Source organism: Epinephelus lanceolatus, chromosome 4, assembly GCF_041903045.1.
Source record: "Epinephelus lanceolatus isolate andai-2023 chromosome 4, ASM4190304v1, whole genome shotgun sequence".
In the NCBI taxonomy this organism is placed as follows: domain Eukaryota; kingdom Metazoa; phylum Chordata; class Actinopteri; order Perciformes; family Serranidae; genus Epinephelus; species Epinephelus lanceolatus.
In genome coordinates this window covers 13,581,572-13,603,610 of record NC_135737.1, presented here as the reverse complement: position 1 = coordinate 13,603,610, position 22,039 = coordinate 13,581,572, and the positions used below count along the sequence as shown (strand labels likewise).

Below are 22,039 nucleotides of genomic sequence, written 5' to 3'. Positions count from 1 at the left end.
CCCTCCACACACACTTATTTTTCTTATTAGATAGAAAAATACAACCTCACACCCTCTGAATTCAAGTCTCTCTCTTTCACTCAACTAAGACTAAGGTTAGTTTAATTGCTTCGTTAACTCATTGTCAAACCCACTAGTTGGCCAGACTTTTGTTTGTTAGTCATCTAGTTAGTTAGTCCAGTGTTACAATAATCACCAACTTTGGTTTGGTCAAAATAACCCTTAATTGTGGGTTAGATGTGAAAATAAGCTGTTTTCCCCTGCAGTCTCTCTGCTGTTGTACTGTTTGCAGTCCATTAACGTTATCCCCACCCACCACCACCAGCTCGTCTGTCAGCTCAGCTGCCTATTCTGCCAGTAGAGACACGAGACTGACTGACCCCTGGTTGCATGTGATGTGCACCACATGAAATGACTTTAACAGAGAGGGGAGAGTTTGTATTTTTGACAGTATTAAAAATCATATCAATGGGATTTCTAAATACCCTGATATATACAGTGATACCGCCAAATCCTAATTATCACCAAATTCTGTTACACCTTCTTAGCCAACTTTATTCCAGCTTACCACAATTGAATTTATAGTCTATAGGCCTCATTTACATGAAATTCTAGCACTTGTTTGTGAGTAAAATGAACGGAAATTATAGTCTCACCTAAAAGTTTAGTGGCATAACAATAGTAGTATTTGCATTATGAGATACGTAGATGAGGTAGACTGGTCTGATGCATACTGGAGAATTTTTCCAAACCAGTTTGACGTCCAGGTATTTCCTCCAAACTGCAGATTCTGCCTTTGTCTGCACACTGCTTGGCCAAACCAGAAAGGACTGCAAGTAAGATAGGTGGTTTTGAATACAGCTGTAGTTTTATTAGCAGTAATAGGGAGTAATAACTGTGGAGGTAAAGCAGTATTTGCAGTAGTAGTGATGAGCACTGTAGCAGCAGTGGAGTAAACACTGAACACTGCTACAGTTGGCATTATTATTTTATTTTCAATCCCTCCTCTCTGCCTGAGCTCCTGAAGAAGGGTGAGTCCCCAGCGTTTCCTCTAAAATGATTCTTTTCCTCTACAGTCTCCTCTATATAGTGTTGTATCTCTTTTTCAGTCTCGTCTTTACTAACTTCCATTAATTTTTCCTCTCTCGCTTTCCTATTTCCCTCCTTGCCCTCCCTCTTATGTTACATACGATTTCCCCAGAGCGCCTGTGTTTCGTGTCTCAGTTACAAGCTGAAAGATTTATTACAGCTATTTGTTCCCTTTACCACTCCCCATCTCTCCCTCTGCCTATCTGTCCATCACTGTGTCTCACAAAGGCCTTTATACTTATTCGGCTACATTCGCCTGTTTTCTTACTGCTTTCTCGCTACCTTGTAGGTTTCGTTCCTGCAGTATTGTTTCTGTTCTCCTCCTGATCCTTGACAATCCTTTCATTCTTTTATCTTTCCCTCAGTCTCAAGCCTTTTCGTCTCAACACTGCCATCTGCTTTGGCACCAAGGTTTAAATAATGAATTAATTTAAAAGTAAGCTGCTGCTGTCGGTCAGTGAAGGTGATCATTTTGACCCAGAGTTGAGGTCATGTTTTATATGTTTTATGCATGTTAGTCTGTGTGTCTAAATCTCTGTGTGTCCTATGTTTTGCCAGGCTGAAAGACTGATTTCTCCTTTGGGAAAATAAAGTTGAAGTTGAATTTGAAAACAGCTATTTCATCTATTTAATCTCTGCTTGGTGACAGGTGAAAGCCTGCAGGGGGGCAGAGATAAATAAAGGTGCTTGTAGATCTAATCCTGGACTCTCAATAATTCAGAGGGGAATATAGATAAGGCGGCCTAATTTAGGTGCAGTTCGCACGTTTGCATTGTCAAGCATGTTCAAAAATTTAAAAGCTCCATTTAAAAAAGAATATACCTGCCATTTAAAAAAGGTCTTTGTCTTAGACATGATTGCAGGTATGGAACTCATTTTATGGATCACTATAGAGGCTTTTCATTATTTCAAAACATAAAAAAACATTATGATTTGGTCTATAGACCTGTACCCCGCTTAACTGTCAACCAGCACATTGAAAAAATATCTTTGTCCATAAAATCTTCTTCACTCCTAATAAATTATGTCATTTTCAGTGGTGGACATGCAGCTAGTTTATGATGCAAGAAAATAAGTAAGTAAGCCTCCAGATACTCAGAGGTGCAGACTAGAAATACAAGCTGAAGTACCTTACAGTGCTTCTGAGCACCACTGACATCACCAAAATTATCAGATTTCGAAGCATCCCCCAGAGACCCACACAACACTGTAAAAACCATGTTGTTCATATCACACCCCAAATTTGGACTGATGCAGCTGATGTTTAAAAAATGGCAAAGTTATCATCTAAATGCAGCACAAATCAACACTAACTTTTAAAAGTGGTTGCAGCCTGGCAGGCACATTTTATCCAGACATTAGCTTTCGGTTGCAGAAACCAAAATTCTGTCTGCTACAGTGACTGAACAAAAATCGCTTAATTTGTGTTTTCATCACTTAACTAGCTAACTTGATGTGTCAGTTATTGAGGTGAAGGTTGTACAGACTTATCAGTACATTTTCTCGTCTATCTCAAAGATGTGGGGATACTTTGGAGAAGACTTTTTGTTTCAGGCTCATCTGGTTCTTTGTCTGCTGAATCAGTTTTCACATTAATTTGTGATGCTGACACGTCAGTCGAACTTTTCACCCCACAGTCAAACAACTTCATTAGCTTCGTGCTAAAACAGATGCCTGTCCACACATGAATAAACGCACCAACACATGTGCAGTGTTGTCATATGCAGCATTGCCTGATTCCAGTAATACCAAAATATCATTATATCCACTCAGCTGACTTTATTCATTCTGTCATGATAATAAAATTTTAATGTAAGCCAGCCTTCTATGTGCCGTGTGTTCGATTTAAAAAGTTGACACATGGTGTGGAGAATGCAAAACTAATTATGTAAATCAATGCTTACCCACCCTCTGCGAATGAAAATACATGATATTGCTAACAAGAATGCACAGCATCCTTACAGTAGATCCGGCCTGTGTATCATAAAATCCATGTTTATCCACAGTGAAGGTCGATATGTGCCCTGCATGTTGCTCTCAGTCTGTAGACACACAATCATTAGACCTACGTCACTTTCTAATAGGCTAACCGTTACAATATTACAGCCTCATTACACACATTTCCGTGTTTGTGACAAGAACAGCAGAGAGAACATGATCTTGTTTCATATTTCGTTGTGAGAGCAAATTAACTGCTTTTGCATGAAGAAAATAAAAATTAAAAGCATCTTCAGCCATTATCAGTTTCTCCAGTTCTTGGAGAGTGACACAAACAGTCCATTTTTTTTCATGGTGCACCTGTAATGCATGGAACTCCTGCAAAAATCAATGCCATGTCAGGCCACAAGCAATGCAGACATGTTCTCGCTGTACCTAAAGTGATGACAATGAATTAACATAGTCAGCATTTCTCAACAAAAACTGACTAAAGGGTGGAAAGAGGGAGATAGAGAGGGAGGGAACATGGAAGAAAGAACAGAGAGATGGAGAAAGAGACAAATGAGGAACTAATTAGTAATGAAGTACCATATTGTTGAGGTACCTACAGTGCAAAGTGTCCTGTCTCTGTAAGCATATTAGAGGCAGGGTGTTCCTGAGCAAGGTGATAAATGGAGCCGACTGTGTGATGAAGTGGCTGTTATCAGCATGACGTTCTTACTTTTCACATGATAAATCTGTCTGTTCCTTCACCTCTCATACGACAGCACAGTAAATTTAAACACTATTGTGACTAATGCTATCTCCGGCAGCTTATCAGAGAATGTTAAGCAGATCAGGTAACTGCTCACACCTCATGTTGCTTGTGTCTCGGTCAAAATGTTGCACTTGAACACACCACAAAGATGACAGCCAATAGCCAGCTAGCACATTTTCTGCACCTGCTTGAGAGAAAATTACTGTTCATAGCAGCAGGCGGCTGTAGTCTGTGTTCATCATTCAAAAAATTAAACAGGAAGACCGACAGGATTCATTCAATATGCTAGTTAGCCAGTTAGCACATTACCAAACACAGCCGGATGGAAGAACAAAGGATATGTATTTCAACATGATGAATCGGCTGAAATAAAACTAACGAGCTGATTGATGACAATGGTGCAGTACACATTGCAAAAACGAAGGCGACAGACACTCGTCGATGGCCCAACATTGACCAACAGCTGACCCTCAGTTTGGTGTGTCAAGGCCCTATGGTTCTTAATGTGGAGTTGGCTGAGCTGGCAGCAAGCAGCGAGCGGTGCAACAGTGCTAAACAGCAACAACAGTGCTGACAGAGCTAACGGGGGAAGTGCATTAAGGTTGCTACGCTACTGTGAAGATGCCGTCCCAGTATGACTGGTAATCGCCAGCTGGATATACACATGCACTAACATGTATGTGTGGCCAGATCGGCTTACCACAATAAACCAAACAGAGAAGCTCAGATTACTACACACACAGAAGGAGCGTGACTTCATTCTGTGCTCAGGATGCCATTACCCCTCTATATCTTTACACAGCAGATGGTTTGCTGCTATATTAATGCTCTGAATGTCACATAGAGCTCCTTTAAAGTATAATAGGTGTGTGACTGCATCTGAGTGCTTTTCGACAGTGTTTCTGGATGTACAGTGTAACAGTTTCATGACCCCAGACTACTGAACATGAGACATGTGGGTGGCCTATTATGGAAACACCACCATTTTACTTTATCTCCACTAAAATCAGTCATATCTTAAAAATGCACATACCAAAAACATTAACAGATTTCTGATAATTTTTTCATACACAGTGGCAGTGACAGTGGTGTTTCTCTTTCTTTTTTTGGATCCCCATTTGCTGTGTTCACTACTCCTCTAGATGACTCCAGCAATGAACCAGATAGCCAAATAAAACAAAAATATTTCTCATTTAAATGGCTTCTTTTGATCCACCGCATTCCATAAATGACACTAAACACTGAGAATTTAAATTATTGCTGTGCTGAGTGAAGTCTGATGATGCAATATCAGCCAGGGGTGCAATCATTTTGTGCTGTACATGCTGGATAATACTGACAGCTTGCACATAATAACGAAGCTAAAACTCTAGGCAAGCGAACATTACTCAGTATTTGGTGTTTGGAGTAAAGTGCCTGGTGAATAAATGGCTGAAAAAGGACGGGATTAATTGCCTCTGGGTAATCAGATTCGTTAGCTAAGGTCACACCCCAAAACTACAGGAAGAATTATGTCCATACAGTCCTTTCAACATGCATCGCAGCAGAAAAACAAGCCTGATTTTATCTCATTGTAAGGATCCTACGAAAGAGAAGGAATATGAATAAAAAGCAAAAAACACAATGAACATGGCCAGTCTCTAAAGAAAAGACCATATTTTGAACTATCAGTGTCAACCCACCCCCTTTCGTACTCCCTTAAACTCTACAGTCCTCTGTGAACAAACTGAGGCTGTTTCTGTCTCTATACTCACCCCCCCCATCTTCAGTGTTTTTGGGACACCAGACATCAGGGAGAATCCATGACTGCTGCATCTGAGCTGATAGGATTTATCTAGAGCAGCTAGCAGAAAAACAAGCACAACTGTAATTCAATTAGTACCCTGCCTGAGTGTGTGTGTGTTGGTTGTCGGCTAATGATGGCAGGAAACAGATGGTCATACCAAATTTCTCTTGTCTCTTAAGCTATTCTCTTTCTTTCCAATGAAAAATGAACCGCTGCCTCTAATGTGTTAAATGCAACCACTGGAAAGGTCTTACAAAAGATTTTAATATATGTTGTGTCAGATTTGGTATGTGTTTATCAAAATGAACGCTCATGCAGCTGAAAATTGGGTGCAAACTGGGTGCAACAGTCAGCCAGGAAAACATCAGTCTAGTGAAGTAGTAAAGTAGAAATCAGACCTGTAGCTCGCATCTGTCCCTGAAATGCTAAAAATGCAAATAAAAAATTCAAATCCTTGTTTGGATATTTTAGGTATTATCCCATCTGTATGACTTTATTATCAGAGAATAAGCAGAATGCTATGGTTAATGTGTGAGGCCTCTTCCACAGGATACAGATAGAAATGCTTAAAGGAGCAGTGTGTAGGATTATATGTCATCTAGCGGTGAGGATTGAAAATTGCTACGAGCTGAAACTTCTCCTGTGTGCCAAGCATAAACTCCCGGTTAGAATTCCTTTAGTGTTCATTGTTCAGCAGGTTTTTACTGGGAGCCAAATTATCGTCAAACGTCCCTTTCTCTTCAAAACAAACGGCTTAAACTGTAAAAATATTGAATAAAGCAGTTTCACATTACATTCATCCAATGTGAAAAAAAACAAAACAAAACAAAAAATAAATAAATGGCCCTATCAGGAGCCAGTGTTCAGTTTGTCCATTCTGGGCTACTGTAGAAACATTGAGGTGCAACATGACATACTCTGTGGATGAGAACCTGCTCTTAATTCAATAACGAAAACATGATGATTCCTATTTTCAGGTCATTATACACTAGAAAACAAGAAAACATAGTAATTATATTATATTCCAATTTCTGCTTATATAACCCCCTAAATCCAACACACTAAACCTCTAAATCTCTTGCACAATAATAAAAGCAAAGATGGAGAAAATAGCTTATTTATCACAGATTTCTTTTTTCTAAATTTAATTCCCTATTTGGAGAAATAAGTGAAACGAAATCATAAGAGAAAAAAAAAGCACTGGACCTTATGAAGATTTCTCTGGGGCTGTAGTCAATACAACTCCACACCAACGCTCTTAAACTGAGCAGGCTCATACAGCTGATGGCCGGACCTCACCCTGAATCTTGTAAATTGCCTTGCTTGTGGTTGTGGATGTGGGAATTGAAATGCTCTAGTGGGCTGAGCTCATAATGGATGTGCAGCTGGTTTTTAAAATGGACATGAAACCACTGAAACAAGACAGACACCCTTTTTTTCTCCTCTTTAAATGGGAAAGTAGAGCTCTTTATACTCTGTGGTAGTGAGCTGATAATTGACTGCTCTGGTATGGTGCTAAAATACCTCCACCTTAGAGCTGGCAGTCAGGACATAACAGTGTGCTAGCACTGAAGCAGATGCTAATTCTCAGTATGTGCAAGAAATAACCTGCTCTCCCCTTCATCCGTCTTTCTGTAATTGTCGACCTCAGCGCTGAGTGGACGCCATCAGCAATGTACCGAATATTTTCTGACTGACCTCTAATGCAGGGGGCGGATATCCAATGGGAGTAGAATCCTCAATTATCCCTACCATTGTGTGTTCCTTTAATAAATCCATCTCTCTCTACCTCCCTTGTTAAATGAGCTCTGCTGCATGCATGACAGCTCCTGCGCTGGTCCAGTAATGTACTGGAGCTAAAAGGTGCAGTCTGTTGAGGTTTGACGTTTGGCCCTTAACCAGATGAAACGTTCTTCAGCAGTGCTGGTAATTGACCAGTCAGCCAGTGGTTTGTTCTCAGTAATGAGGCTAAGATGAGGCTGAGGCTCCTGTATACACACAGATTGATTACTGTGAAGATGATCCATTAGAGTGTCAGCTGACAGTAACTTAAACTGAACAACCCAAATTTATATGGTTGATGATGATTTATAGATACAGTTGGTACTTCATGGGATCGCTCACAAAACATCACATCCTATAATGCCAAGGGTAAAAACAAAGCATTCTGCCATGCTGGAGAGTTGCTGTGTGGCTTTCTGCACATCAGATCAACTTTCAAATTCAGAGTTTATGGGTACTTTTCGACTGGGACCCTGCTTTCCCATGTTTTTCTATCCAAATGATTAATGGCAACAGCATTTTTTAAAACAGCAACCAGGCGGCAATGTAAACATGGCATGTGCACACCGTCAATTTAGGTCCACTGAAAGGGCTTGTTTTTTCACTGACATGCCCAGCTTGTTATTGCAAGGGTCTGACAACATTTTGCAAGGGATCCCTACAGATGAAGAGCGTTTCGTTAAGGAGTAAGATCCTTTTTGTTTAATCAAAAACTACCAGGAAATCGCTATGACCAAACCCACCAGACCTGATATCAATTAACAGTATCTTTATCATCGTAAAATACACTTCATTCAAAGTTGACAGAAATAAAATCACAGAAACCGTCTTGGTTTTTCTTTCCACTGTTCCAACAGTCTGTATAGGGGGAAAAAGTTAGGACAATTCCAAGAGCCCCTGACTGACAGGGGGCCCAAAAATATGTAAAAATTAATATAAAATTATTAAACCATCATCATTAAGAATTTTTTTTTCGAATATAGTAATACAATTAATGATCTCTTTGTTTTTACTTGTTTTTGGCAGTAAAAGTTAAATATCCCCATTGACCAAAAAGTAAACATCCATATTGACTGACCACCCCCCTGAATCTGCATGAAATGGCTTGGTCCTGCCTTAGCGCATTGACGGTGATGGTGCCTAGTAGCAGTCAGCAGTTGCGCTAGAACGCTGCATTCATCATCATGCTACCTAGTACTAAAAGTAAATCCAGTTTTCAAAAAAGGAAAGAAATAAAGGAGAGAGAGGAGAGGCAAAAGAAAGGGTGTCGATATGTGACCCAGATTTTCTCCAGGAAAGGTGGGTAGCCTGTGAGTGGTAGAAATGAACCTGTTAGCTTAATGTCCATAGTGAAATAAACTAGCTACAGACTAGTGTTAACCTACATTTCACTCCTTTTTAACATACATTTAATCAGTGCAGGTAAATGTTTAGCAAGGTATTCATATTAAATCAGTTGTCCCTGCCCCTTTTACCAGACTCAACAACAGATGAGTCAGAAGCAGCAGCCCTGTCTCCCCATGACTTTACCCCTCCCCATCCCAACGAAGAAGGTGAGCAACATTGTGTTGAATGACATGCCAGTTAGCATCATTGAGTCTGTGGAAATTTCTCCCTCTTACTCTTTTTTACCATTTCAAAAAAGAAAACGAAATATTTTTTAATGACAGAAATTCAAACAAATTATTTTTCCACATAATGATTATTATGAAACAAAAACAGCCTACAACTGTCTGTACTGGATGCTGGACAGTTGGAAACATTAAGTAGCCTAACTCAGCCTGTATTAAAGGGGAACTAATGTTTTTTTTCAACCTCGGATCTACTTTTGTCTAAATGAGTGATAGGATGTTCAATATTTCTCCAGTACGAAGCTGGGGCTGACCTGCCTGCAGCCCGTGAGCGTGCGCTATATTAAATAATAGGGCACTCAGACAGCGTCAAACATCAAAATACATTCACTAAAAGTGCATTTTTTTCACACAGATAGGCTCGGACTGTTAGTAAAATTATCCGACAACATAACGGAAAGGAGAAATGAACGTCTGTGTTTACCTTTGGCTGGATTCGGACATGTTCCTCTGCCTGTTGCAATTTTAGTATATGTGCTACCGAAGTAACACTGCTCCCTCTCTCTCCTCGTCCGCTCTTCAGTTTCAATGAGCTCTGCATCTGTGTACGTCTGTGTACTCTGTGTTATTGTAGGGTTGACTATTGGTGCTTGAACAAAATATTTCAACAAAGAGATTTTTGATGAAAAACCATCAGTAATATGGATATAATGACGAAGTGGGAAAAGGCAAATAATTAAACAGCTAGAACAGTCTGGTAAGTTCAAACTTACATCACTTTACAGTAAGCAGCCTTTAAAACCAGGAAAAGACAACCTGTATGATACCTGTATGGCAAGGGGGAAAGGACTGTTTTCCCCTTCACCGACCACACCCACTAACTATGACCTGACACCGACTGTATCTATGAGGATGTGTAAAAGCCCACAAGCTGTCAACCTATCAGAAAGGCAAACTTGTCTGTAAACCAGCAGGGTGCATTATTCATTAACACTTAATAAGACTGACATTTCCAGAAAGACGCTTGTCACCGGACAGAAAAAAGAGAAGAGGTGAGGTCATTAATTGCTCACACCTGTGAAATAACTAGGAGTATTTTAGGTGGAGTGTCTGCCTGTGGTCACATGTCTTGTCTTTTGCTGTCTAATAAAGTCTGTGCCTGGAAATGTCACACTTATTTGATGCTAATGAATTTTACAGAGGAGTGCACTATCTGCTCTAGATTCTTCCGTCTGCCACCTGTGAGGAATGAGAATGTGGGTGCTTCATGTTTCATATAAGTGCCACAAAGTATAAGATAAAGAAAAGCCTTTCTTAGTGTTTGTACAATGACATGTTTATAAAGAACCTTACTGCTATTACTGATGACTAGTTACTGTCATAGGTAACATGGGGACTGTTCTGCTGTCACCCCAAAGTGTTATTTTTCCTTTAATCCAGTGTTCAGGCCATACCACTATGTTTCTGTGTTTGAAAAATCATATTTCTATTTTATATGCTGCACTTTCTCACACACACTCATCTTTTTGATGTGTGTGCAGATCTGTGTGAGCAGTGCAAAAAATAACTGCAAGAAACGAAATTCACACATATGAGAAGACTCAGTGGCTTTGATTAAGACATCAGCGTGAATGAAAAGTTAAAAGTTGTTATGAGTGCATTGTCTCACATCCAATAAATTTATTGCCTTAATGCATTTTGGGAACTGTCATTTACACACACATTTTAACACCTTCTCAACGCACTTAAAATTCTCCATCCATCACCCAGTTCTGTGTCTGTACTTCTTGTCTGGCGCCTGCTGTGGCCTATGAGCCCCCCCCCCCCCCCCCAATGATCAACACACACTGCTAAATTTAAACCCTTTTCATCTTCAGGCTCCTGTTGCATCAGGCACGTCTCCCTCAAATTGCAACCTAATGGCCCTTTTTATGGAAACTGATGAGTAAATGCAGAAGACTTGACCTCCAAGTGTCTGATGGAGAGAACATCAGAATCTCCTTTTAACAGGCCAGACTGCTGTTTCCTCTCTCCACGTTCCGCTTCAGGTGTCCATCCACCTCCATGCCAGCATTGGAGAAGCAAAAGAGGCGTGACAGACATAACATGTAACACAACAGCGTCAGCCTGTAGTGTTCATGACATAAAAATTGTGTAAAGATGAGAAGTTCAGTTGTTTCCATGGACTGTATGTCTAATAGGGCTGTGTATTGGCAAGATTGTAGCGATATGATACATATCAAGGTAACAAGGTCATATTTATCAGACTTTTAAAAAATGTAATTTTAGGAGCTAGTGATACACTCTTGTACTCTGGCTGAAGATAGATTGTAACACTGAGGGGTTTGAACACGACACAAAATAAACCATAGCCAAGAATCTTTGCATGGAAATTATTAACTTAAAACCTGTAGTGTTTTTGAGAACTGAGACAGTGTCACAAAATATTATGCTGTTATACTCAGGTGTATCGATATTTTCTCACAGCTCTGATGTCTAAGGTCCATAACTGTTCAAGCATAGTGTCATTTTTGTCCTTTGGACTTGATTAAATACAGCTGTTATCTGCTGACACTGGGGGTCAAGAACATTTTCAGCAGTCATCAGTTGCTGAAGACTTTCAGACCTTCAGTTTTGGATCTAACAGCAGGGGTGTTGTTTTGTGGTTTGGAGAGCAGCAGAGGTAGAGAATACAAATAAGTTTGAGTTTAACGTGCAGCCTGCTCCGGCCTGTGGACCCACATCTCATATTACTGAGGGTGTCATCCATGTTTCATTTTATTGAGTTTCTCTTTATGTATTTATGTGTGTGTGTGTGTGTGTGTCTGTGTGTCTGTGTGTATTTGTGTAGGTATTAACATTGCTATATTATTGTCTGGGAAGCACACATTCTCTTGTTTATTGTTGAGTTGTAGCGATTTAATGTGCCCTGTAACAGGTTTTGACGTGGCTCTGTTAAACTGACTGTATTTTTATGTGGAAAAATCAATAAACAGATTGTTAAAAAAAAAAAACAGGTTTTGATGTGTGTGTGTGTGTGTGTGTGTGTGTGTGTGTGTGTGCAGGTGCGTGGTTGGTTTTGTGTCCTGATATTGGCTCATACCTGCTTCTCTTGTTTACTGTTGCACTCTGGCAATATTATTTTGTCCTATGAAAGAGAATGTGTGTGTGTGTGTGTGTGTGTGTGTGTGTGTGTTTGAAGATGCTGGCAGCATAATAACGAGACAAGGGAGATGAAGTGTGGTTGACAGATAAAGAAAAACAAAGCCACAACATATCAGATGCACTAACTCTCTTGAGTTGTTAATTTTGTCTTGTCACCTAGCAATAAAAAACAGCTGTCTGCAAGGTTGTGCGATAGCAGCTGTGTGTGTGTGTGTGTGTGTGTGTGTGTGTGTGTGTGTGCGCATGTTGTGCACAGGTACAACGTCACAGTGCTGCTCATGGCTCTAATTTCACGTAGATGATGTATAGCAGGTTCCAAAAAATCATCTGTCTTCTGTGTCTGTTTTTTCCTTCTGGCCTCTGGTCTTCATAATGTTTGCTGCTCTCTCTTGCCATAGTTTCTCTATGGTAAGTGGCTTCAATGATAAAAAGCACTCAGTAGAGTGCAGATCTATCTAATTATGATGATGAATGTATTTTTAATTAGTAAATTAGGTAGTAAGCAGTGAGAAGCTTTCAGAACCATCCGAGGCATTTTTTGAAATGCTGTAAAGAGCTAGCACTTTTGACGCTACTAAGTCAGTCCTAATCCTGTGCAAGTAATGCCCAAATAAAAAGGTATAATATCATGTGCCTTCTTAATTGCTTTTGTGCATTGGTGCTCCCCCCAACCAGTGAATGATGCAGTATGTTTTGTGATCGAAGAGAGAGTGGGTCCTTCCTTCTATCTTTGGGATCCTCTGAATGGCAGTTTTTTTTTTACCTCGGGAAACAACAATTGAGTGTTGAGACGTTGGCAGCCGTCCACAGTCCATCATCAAGGCAGTGAGATGTGATCTGGTTTGGAAAGCAACCACATACTGTAGCTATTTTCACTTCAGTAATTATGAGAATGAAGAGTAGACTGGATTTTTTTTTTTTTGATTATATATACTTTATTTTATTTCCACCCAGTGTTTATATATACAGAGGGTAAAACAAACAGACAAACAAACAAACAAACAAACAGAAAAAAATAAAAATAAAATACAAAAAAAAAATAAAGCAAAATTACAATGGCTGCAACAATCACATCTCAATTCATCCCTGTGTCATAGCTTGACCACTTATGCCATCTTTTTTCAAATAATTTCAAGTTTCCCCTTATTTTATATGTCAAAAATTCCATTTGGTATATCTGTTGAACTGTGTCTTTAGATTTTTCTGTTGTGGGAGGTGTTTTTTGAAGCCAGTGTCTTGTGATTTGTTTTAAACCAGTTATACGCAGCACTCTAAGCAAATACAGGTGCTGGTCATATAATTAGAATATCATGAAAAAGTTGATTTATTTCAGTAATTCCATTCAAAAAGTGAAACTTGTATAATGTATACATTCATTCCACACAGACTGATATATTTCAAGTGTTTATTTCTTTTAATTTTGATGATTATAACTGACAACTAATGAAAACCCCAAATTCAGTATCTCAGAAAATTAGAATATTGTGAAAAGGTGCAATATTGCAAAGGCCTTTAAATGGTCTCTCAGTCTAGTTCTGTAGGCTACACAATCATGGGGAAGACTGCTGACTTGACAGTTGTCCAAAAGATGACCATTGACACCTTGCACAAGGAGGGCAAGACACAAAAGGTCATTGCTAAAGAGGCTGGCTGTTCACAGAGCTCTGTGTCCAAGCACATTAATAGAGAGGTGAAGGGAAGGAAAAGATGTGGTAGAAAAAAGTGTGCAAGCAATAGGGATAACCGCACCCTGGAGAGGATTGTGAAACAAAACCCATTCAAAAATGTGGGGGACATTCACAAAGAATGGACTGCAGCTGGAGTCAGTGCTTCAAGAACCACCACGCACCGACGTATGCAAGACATGGGTTTCAGCTGTCGCATTCCTTGTGTCAAGCCACTCTTGAACAAGAGACAGCGTCAGAAGCGTCTTGCCTGGGCTGAAGACAAAAAGGACTGGACTGCTGCTGAGTGGTCCAAAGTTATGTTCTCTGATGAAAGTCAATTTTGCATTTCCTTTGGAAATCAAGGTCCCAGAGTCTGGAGGAAGAGAGGAGAGGCACAGAATCCACGTTGCTTGAGGTCCAGTGTAAAATTTCCACAGTCAGTGATGGTTTGGGGTGCCATGTCATCTGCTGGTGTTGGTCCACTGTGTTTTCTGAGGTCCAAGGTCAATGCAGCTGTCTACCAGGAAGTTTTAGAGCACTTCATGCTTCCTGCTGCTGACCAACTTTATGGAGATGCAGATTTCATTTTCCAACAGGACTTGGCACCTGCACACAGTGCCAAAGCTACCAGTACCTGGTTTAAGGACCATGGTATCCCTGTTCTTGATTGGCCAGCAAACTCGCCTGACCTTAACCCCATAGAAAATCTATGGGGTATTGTGAAGAGGAAGATGCGACACGCCAGACCCAACAATGCAGAAGAGCTGAAGGCCACTATCAGAGCAACCTGGGCTCTCATACCACCTGAGCAGTGCCACAGACTGATCGACTCCATGCCACGCCGCATTGCTGCAGTAATTCAGGCAAAAGGAGCCCCAACTAAGTATTGAGTGCTGTACATGCTCATACTTTTCATGTTCATACTTTTCAGTTGGCCAACATTTCTAAAAATCCTTTTTTTGTATTGGTCTTCAGTAATATTCCAAATTTCTGAGATACTGAATTTGGGATTTTCATTAGTTGTCAGTTATAATCATCAAAATTAAAAGAAAAAAACATTTGAAATATATCAGTCTGTGTGTAATGAATGAATATAATATACAAGTTTCACTTTTTGAATGGAATTACTGAAATAAATCAACTTTTTGATGATATTCTAATTATATGACCAGCACCTGTAGTTGTCATCTTCATTGGGAGCCATGCCCCCAGTCCTTCCCAACAGCACATAGTCTGCACCTACTTGAGCAATCCCTCTTGAAATACAATTGATTTCCCTCTGTACACCACTCCAATACGTCTGCAATACAGGACAAGACCAGAAGACATGCCCGACATTAGCATACAGTTCACCACATTCCCTCCAGCAGCCTGGTGATATTTTATTGTTATATTTAGCTTGGTGCACTGGTGTTATAAAGTATCTTGATTATATTTTCCATGCGTATTCTCTCCAATACGGCAACATGGTAGTTGTATGGGCATTCTGATTCATTTCCCTCCAGTTCTCCTCTGATATACTTATATTAAGTTCTTCCTCCCATTTTATTTTTGCCTTTGTGTCTTGGTGCTTACAATTATTTTCTAAAATAGTATATATGGCAGAGATTTGATGTGGTACTTTAGTTTTGTCATAGTTCTTTATCAAAAATTGCACCAGTGGGTGAAAATCTCTGCTGGTCTTCCTTCCAATTTTGCTGTTTTGAATATAACTTCTTATTTGTAAATATCGGAAGAAATGGGAATGTGGTAAAAGGTACTGTTTACTTAGATATTCAAATGACATTATTCCATTCTCGTTTAAACACTGTCCAAAAATTGTCAGTCCCTTTTGTGCCCATATTTCAAAAACTTCATTGGTTTTGTTAGGCATAAATTCAGGGTCTTCTTTTATCTCTCCCAATGCCAATAAATCTTTTTCAATTTTAACAGTTCTTTTTATTCTAGCCCAAATTAAAAGTAGTGTATTATCTTTTACTAATTCTATTCATTGGCTTTCTGTACAGAAGGGAATCGTTTTTATTGGACCATGACACATGGACATTTCTACTGACCTCCACTTTGCGTCTGAATTATCATTTAATCAAGTACGTATTGGCTGCATTTGTGCTGCGAAATAATAATGCTTCATATTTGGAAGGGAAAGCCCCCCCCCCCCTTCTCGTTAGCCATTTTCCATGTCTTCATTTTAACTCTTGGTTTCTTGGCGTCCCAAATAAATTTACCTATCATTGTATCCCAGTTTTTGAAAGTGTTTGCACATAAATACAATGGTATTGTCTGGAATAAAAACAAAAAAACATGGAAGTACATTCATTCTAATTGTGTCTATTCTCCTACCCAGTGACCCTTTAACAGATTTCCACCGGTTCATGTCCTGTCTGACTTGTGCTTCCAAACATTTATAGTTCAATTGATACAGTAACCTGGTATTCTTTGGTAGGTAGCACAGTTCCCAGGTACTTAATTCTGTCCTTGTCCCATTGCCATAAGTATTTACTTTTCAGCTCCTTAGAGACAGGGGCTCCTAGGACCATTGCTTCACACTTCTGTGTGTTTAGCTTATACCGTGACACAAGACTATAATTTTCAATAACCTGCATAAGAGCTGGTAGAAATTTATCTAAGTTTGTAACATATAAAACTACATCATCGGCATATAAAGCCAGTTTATGGAAATCCTCTGCTACTTTCACACCCTCAATTTCATTAGTTGCTCTAATACATGCTGCCAGGGGTTCAATACAGATTGCAAAAATTAGTGGGGATAGGGGATCCCCTTGTCTTGTTCCCCGTTTCAATTCAAAACTGTCGGATAAGGTCCCATTTGCCCTGACTTGAGCTTTTGACCTGTTATACATAGCTTGAAGCAATTTGATAAAGGTGTCATGAAAACCAAATCTACTACAGGTTTCAAATATAAAAGGTCATGACACCCTGTCAAAGGCCTTTTCAGCATCTAGGGTGAGAATCAAAGTTTGAATGTTCATTTTTTGTGAATAATCTATTTTATTTAAAGTTCGTCTAACATTATCTAATAAATATCTATCTGGAATAAAACCCATTTGGTCTGCATCTATAATGTGCGGGATAATCTTGGATAATCTATTTGCTATGATGCTGCTTAGCAGCTTCTGGTCCACATTTAGTAAATTATTGGTCTATAGGATCCACAGCTTGTGGGATCTTTCCCTTCTTTAGGGAAGGGTAGACTGGATTTTTAGAGTCAGACAAGTACACGCATGTTGGCTGCTGCCAGGTATATGTATTTCAATCAGGAGAGATTGGTAAATGAAGTAAAGATAACTGTTATACCGATTACAGGTGTACAGATTAACAATGATATACGATGATAAAGATTTGACAGAAAGACTCTGGCACTTAGACTGTACAAGGAGATTTTGTAATGGAAGGGTGTCTGCCCTGAGCAGCAGCAAGATAAAGCCCCCCATGGATCAAGACACTGGTGGTGGTGGTGGTGGTGGCGGCTGGTGACTCTGCTGAGACTGATGAGACTGATGAGGCTGATGAAGCTGCAAAGAGTAGGTGATGATGGGGAGGTGCAGGGTGCACACAAGTGCAGCCTGAACAAACTAAAGGCAGAAAGAACACCATATTTTAAAAGACAACAGCAAAAGATGACAAGCCAACAATGAAGGTGTTCTGCTATGCTATTAGTTAGATGTGATTAGCTGATAGAACAGATGACATCTTATTGACAGCCCCAGACAATAACAGCAAGGAATTGTGAACGAGCATGCCTGCGAGGAGTGAATGGCAGATGGTATGAGAAATAAATTACAGGCCTTAGGATACAAAAGTGTAGCCTTCCTGAATAAAGTTTTGCAAGAACTTCATATCTACAGTATATGACGATATATTGGAAAAAAAAAATATCTGTATTAATCACACGGACAGGACGACAGATTTGTTACATCATCAAAGTGTCAAATCTGGCTTTGAATGATGAATTGGCTAAAGGCAGATTTATGGTAGGGTGCTCGACACTTCTGAAAAGTTTCGCTCTCCAGAAATGAAAGACCAGCACAACGTTTTCAATTTCAATCAGTCGTCTCCATGGTAACAGCAGACAACCATATTAACCGTATTAATTGATTAATCAGCTCCCAGTCTGTCTGTGAACAGCAGATTCATCTCACTTTCTTTAGTGTACTGGAAAATTAAATCAAATGATCAGTTAAAAAAAACCCCACTTGATTTTCTCTCACGGCACTGACATGAAAATATTCTGGTTCAGTAAATGTCTGCTGTCAGTCAGCCTGATGAAGGCAGTTTTGCCAGCCCATAAATGTATAATGGGCCAGCCGCTGTCCTCTCAGCTGCACAGGAGCTACTGGTGACAGACGGCGCCTTCTGTGGACAGGGATGCTGAATGCAGGTCAGAGTTAGTGTGGATTTAAAACTACTATCTCCGTGGCAACAACAGTAACACTACCTACACAAAATATGACGTCAGCGACATAACAAAATTATCTGTGTGCACGACATGAAAGAATAAGGTCGCGTGACACTATTGTCTGTAAAAATTGAGTTATTTTTGTCAAGGGACTCTTTTCAAATGTGTCGAGTGCCCAACCATAGATTCGACTTAACAGGCTAACCTGAAAACAGATTTATTGTTACTTTACAATACAGCTAGTCTGCTGTGTTTTGTTCACAGTGCAGAGTTCAACTGCAGCTTTTGCCAACACAGGATTTTTTTCCTCAGTATATACTAGAGATATTTCGGCTAATATGAATTCAAATCAAAATGTGATCCTTTCTTTATAGAACTCCAGCATTTGTCCATGTCAACCTGCTGATGCTGCAGTGGTGCTCTATTGAATAAAAGCTGGCTTCACATTGTGAGCATTTCACTGCATGTGAGGATGAAAATTACAGTGTGTGAATGCAAAAAATGTCTTGGGCGTGCTGCGAGTGACTCTGAGTTCAAACACAGAGGTTGGAATCCAACAACCCACTGAGCAAAGATATATCCAAAAGACATCTTCGAACGTCTTTGTCACACACTGAAAAGACGTCCCTGATGAGCCAGAATAAAGTTTTTATGACTCCTTTTTATGATGTTTTCTGAACCTCTAGTATTGACATCCACAGGTCCTCACTACAAGGTTAAAAATGAATCATGGTCATTGTGGATATCTTTTCAATGTCAACTGCAGACTCATTTTAGACATCCTCATTTATGCAAAATATTCAAAGGCAACCTGTAGTTATACACAAAGTCCACATATTTGTATATGTATTTGAATTTCTTGTACATCCTGCCTTCCCGGCTTTTGCACTAGTAACTTTACTCTAACGTAGCTGTGACATGCCACTCTATTAGCCACTTTATTATCTGTCTGAGCCGTGCTTGACAAACTCCTTGAATAAAGGCCAGATTTAAAAGTGCAAAACAACAGTCTCAGGCATACACTGTGTAGATGCTTTGGCGGTAATAATGTTCATATTGCTCATCTTATCCCCGCTGCCAAGATGTTCTTCAGTCACCATCCAGCCACCAACAAAGCTGCCTTCTGATCACATCTGAGACACAACAGCCCAGCACACACTTGCGTCTTTAGGAGTTTGATATATTCTTTGAGGGAACACTTGTCTCTCTCTTTTTCATTATCAAGCTCTTTTTCCACTCTCAGCTGGCTCTCTGTGTTTTGTTTCTGACCTTCTTGCTCTTTCTGTCATCATCCTTCTTTTTTCTTGTGTGGGTGTCTCTCTCATACGTCCATACACTTTCTTTTCTTTCTTTCGTGCACATGGATCAATAATCCAATCTACAGGGTCTTGTTCTGTGAAGACAGAAGCCCTCATTACTATCCCAGGCACGTCCCGGTTCGAGGAACGCCAGACAGGCAGACAGACAAACACATAGGTAGTTAGTTAGAAAGACAGACAGGGAGACAATCACACAGACAGACAGGTTTGGGACTCAGGTACTGAAGCCTTGGCAAGCAGTCACCACATCAGCCCCCCGCAGCCCGCCGAGACATTCAAATTCCCACGCTTAACATTTAATTTACCCTGGCGGGTTCTCTTTAAAACTATATTTATTTACCAACAGAAGCGAGGAACACCCAACTATGGCTGCTGGAATCAGTGAAGCACTGGAGGATTTAAGGATTTAAAAGGATTAAACCTGATAGAACCTCTCAGACCAAAGCATGTCATTGAATTGTCACTGTCTTAACTTGGTGTGGACAGGAGTAACCAAAACACACACACACACACACACACACACACACGCACGCACAGCACTCAAGACAAAGAGGTAAAAACATCCTGAGTCCTCTATATTCTCAATAGAAATATTGACCACTGATTGTCTTAATGATTTTCTATATCTGCAGTAGAAATAAATCCTCTTCAGCCAAAGAGGTTCTTTATTGATCTGAGACGGTTTTGTTTTGGTTGAGTGTCTCAGGACATTGAGGCTGAAGAGAAAGTGGTTTGGTATTGGAAGGACGCTGCGCTGAGGCGGACTGATCTCTGAGGGAATGCATGTGTGTGTAAATTTGTGTGTGTGTTGTGCCCATACTGAAACTGTAATGCAGTACTTCATTTTAGAAGACGTTGTAGACGACACTAAGAGCACCCAGGGGAATGTTCTGAATATATGTGTACATTTTCTGTTTCTGAACCGAAAACACTACAACAGAGTAAAGCTCATTTGGGTATCAAAAATAAAACAAACACTTTGTGTGTCCACATAATCAGCACACTCCAGACTTTATACCCTTTGACATCCCAAGTTTGACACTTATTTTTCTGTGTTCTGGCTTTGAGAGAGAGTTGTCCATTTTCCCCAATATTGACTGAACTTTTCTAGACCATGGAAATAACATATTGGAATTATTAATTTAAATGGTGTCCCCCTTTGAGGCAGTCTTTATCTTGTCTTGATGCTTAGACAAAATCAAAATGTTATCCGAAGTTTTTTTTTTGTCTCAGTTCATACTAAAATTGAAGAATAGCTGCCCTCTCTGCAGCACCAAACAGGAAGCAGCAAACTGGGTAGACAGTAACCATGTAAGGGACTCTGGGGAGGTGCAAGAACGTGAATAGGCCTTGTTTTTCTTGGACTGTGGAAAAGGAGGACAAACTGGTGGAGTTAAGGAGTGAACAAGAGTCGGCGTGTAACTGATCGACCAAGCAGCACGAGTGAGAAATCCTAATTTTTGAAACTGTTCACTGCTCCTTCCCACAGTTTCCTCTCACTAAAATAGCAAAGCTGACCAATGGAAGCTGGTTGCAAGCTGAGGCAACAAAATCCAAAATGTGAAGTTGGAACACAAATACCATTTATCTGTTTCACTGTCCTAGTGTCTTCAAGACTTGCACTGTGATTTGTTCATGTTTGTGCTTGTAAAATGTTTAAACCTGAAATCAAAACATACATTATCAAACTTTTTATGTTTTTCTGTTTGTACTGTAGTTCACTGGCATCCACTAATTATGGTCCTTTTACTGTTACAGGGCAGCTGAACCCCCACAACCCCATGAGTTTGCTTTGGGTAAGTAAACTGAGCGTTGGGATAGATGGTGCCCTCACACACACACACACACACACACACACACATTTACTGGTACACACAGCAGTGCTGGGTTTCCTGGCAGTGGATAACAGCAGTGAGATGTTTAGTATTCAGAGAGAGGGAAGGAAACCAGAGGAGAGAGCGAGCTGGCTTCAGTAACAAAGCAGCCTCTTCGTGACTCCCGCACTGAGACTCTTGTTAGGTGTGTGTGTGTGTGTGTGTGTGTGTGGGTGTGTGTGGGTGTGCACCTATGTGCATGTGGCTGGATCTCTCCCCATGAAACATTTGTTCATGCATAAACCAACTGCTCATTACAACTTTGCGTACAGTAGGGTGTGCTTCCTTGTGTGTGTGTGTGTGTGTGTGTGTGTGTGTGTTGGCTCCCTATGACTTTGTGTCGTTATATATATATAAATGTGTGTGTGTGTGTAAGCAGGGTGTAGCGCTACTTGTTTAAGTACGGGAGTGCACCTATGAAACGTGTGTATATGTGCCTGCTCATGATTAGGTTGTGGCTCTTGTTGAACATTTCGTAACAACTGCCCCTGCTGTTGCAAGTTTACATACATTACTCAGCTGTTACTGACCACACAATCAAATGTTAAGTGGACTTTATGAATACTGTCATCATGTTGAGAGTATTAGGCAGCAGTCAGTCAAACATCGAGCTAAGTAGTTTTCAGTGATACCATTGATGTAATAGGTTGTAATTAGCTTGGCATTCATAGGCG

The 22,039-nt window shown here is 40.1% G+C and overlaps 1 protein-coding gene across 2 annotated transcripts in view; it reads left to right on the top strand.

Moving 5' to 3' along the window:
• slc8a2b (solute carrier family 8 member 2b) overlaps nt 1-22,039 on the top strand; it is a 289,543-nt gene that overhangs the window by 88,276 nt on the left and 179,228 nt on the right. For both annotated transcript variants that reach the window (XM_078166917.1, XM_078166916.1), the window contains exon 2: nt 21,250-21,287. The gene's annotated coding sequence lies outside the window, so the exon portion shown is untranslated. The remainder of the gene's footprint in view (nt 1-21,249; nt 21,288-22,039) is intronic.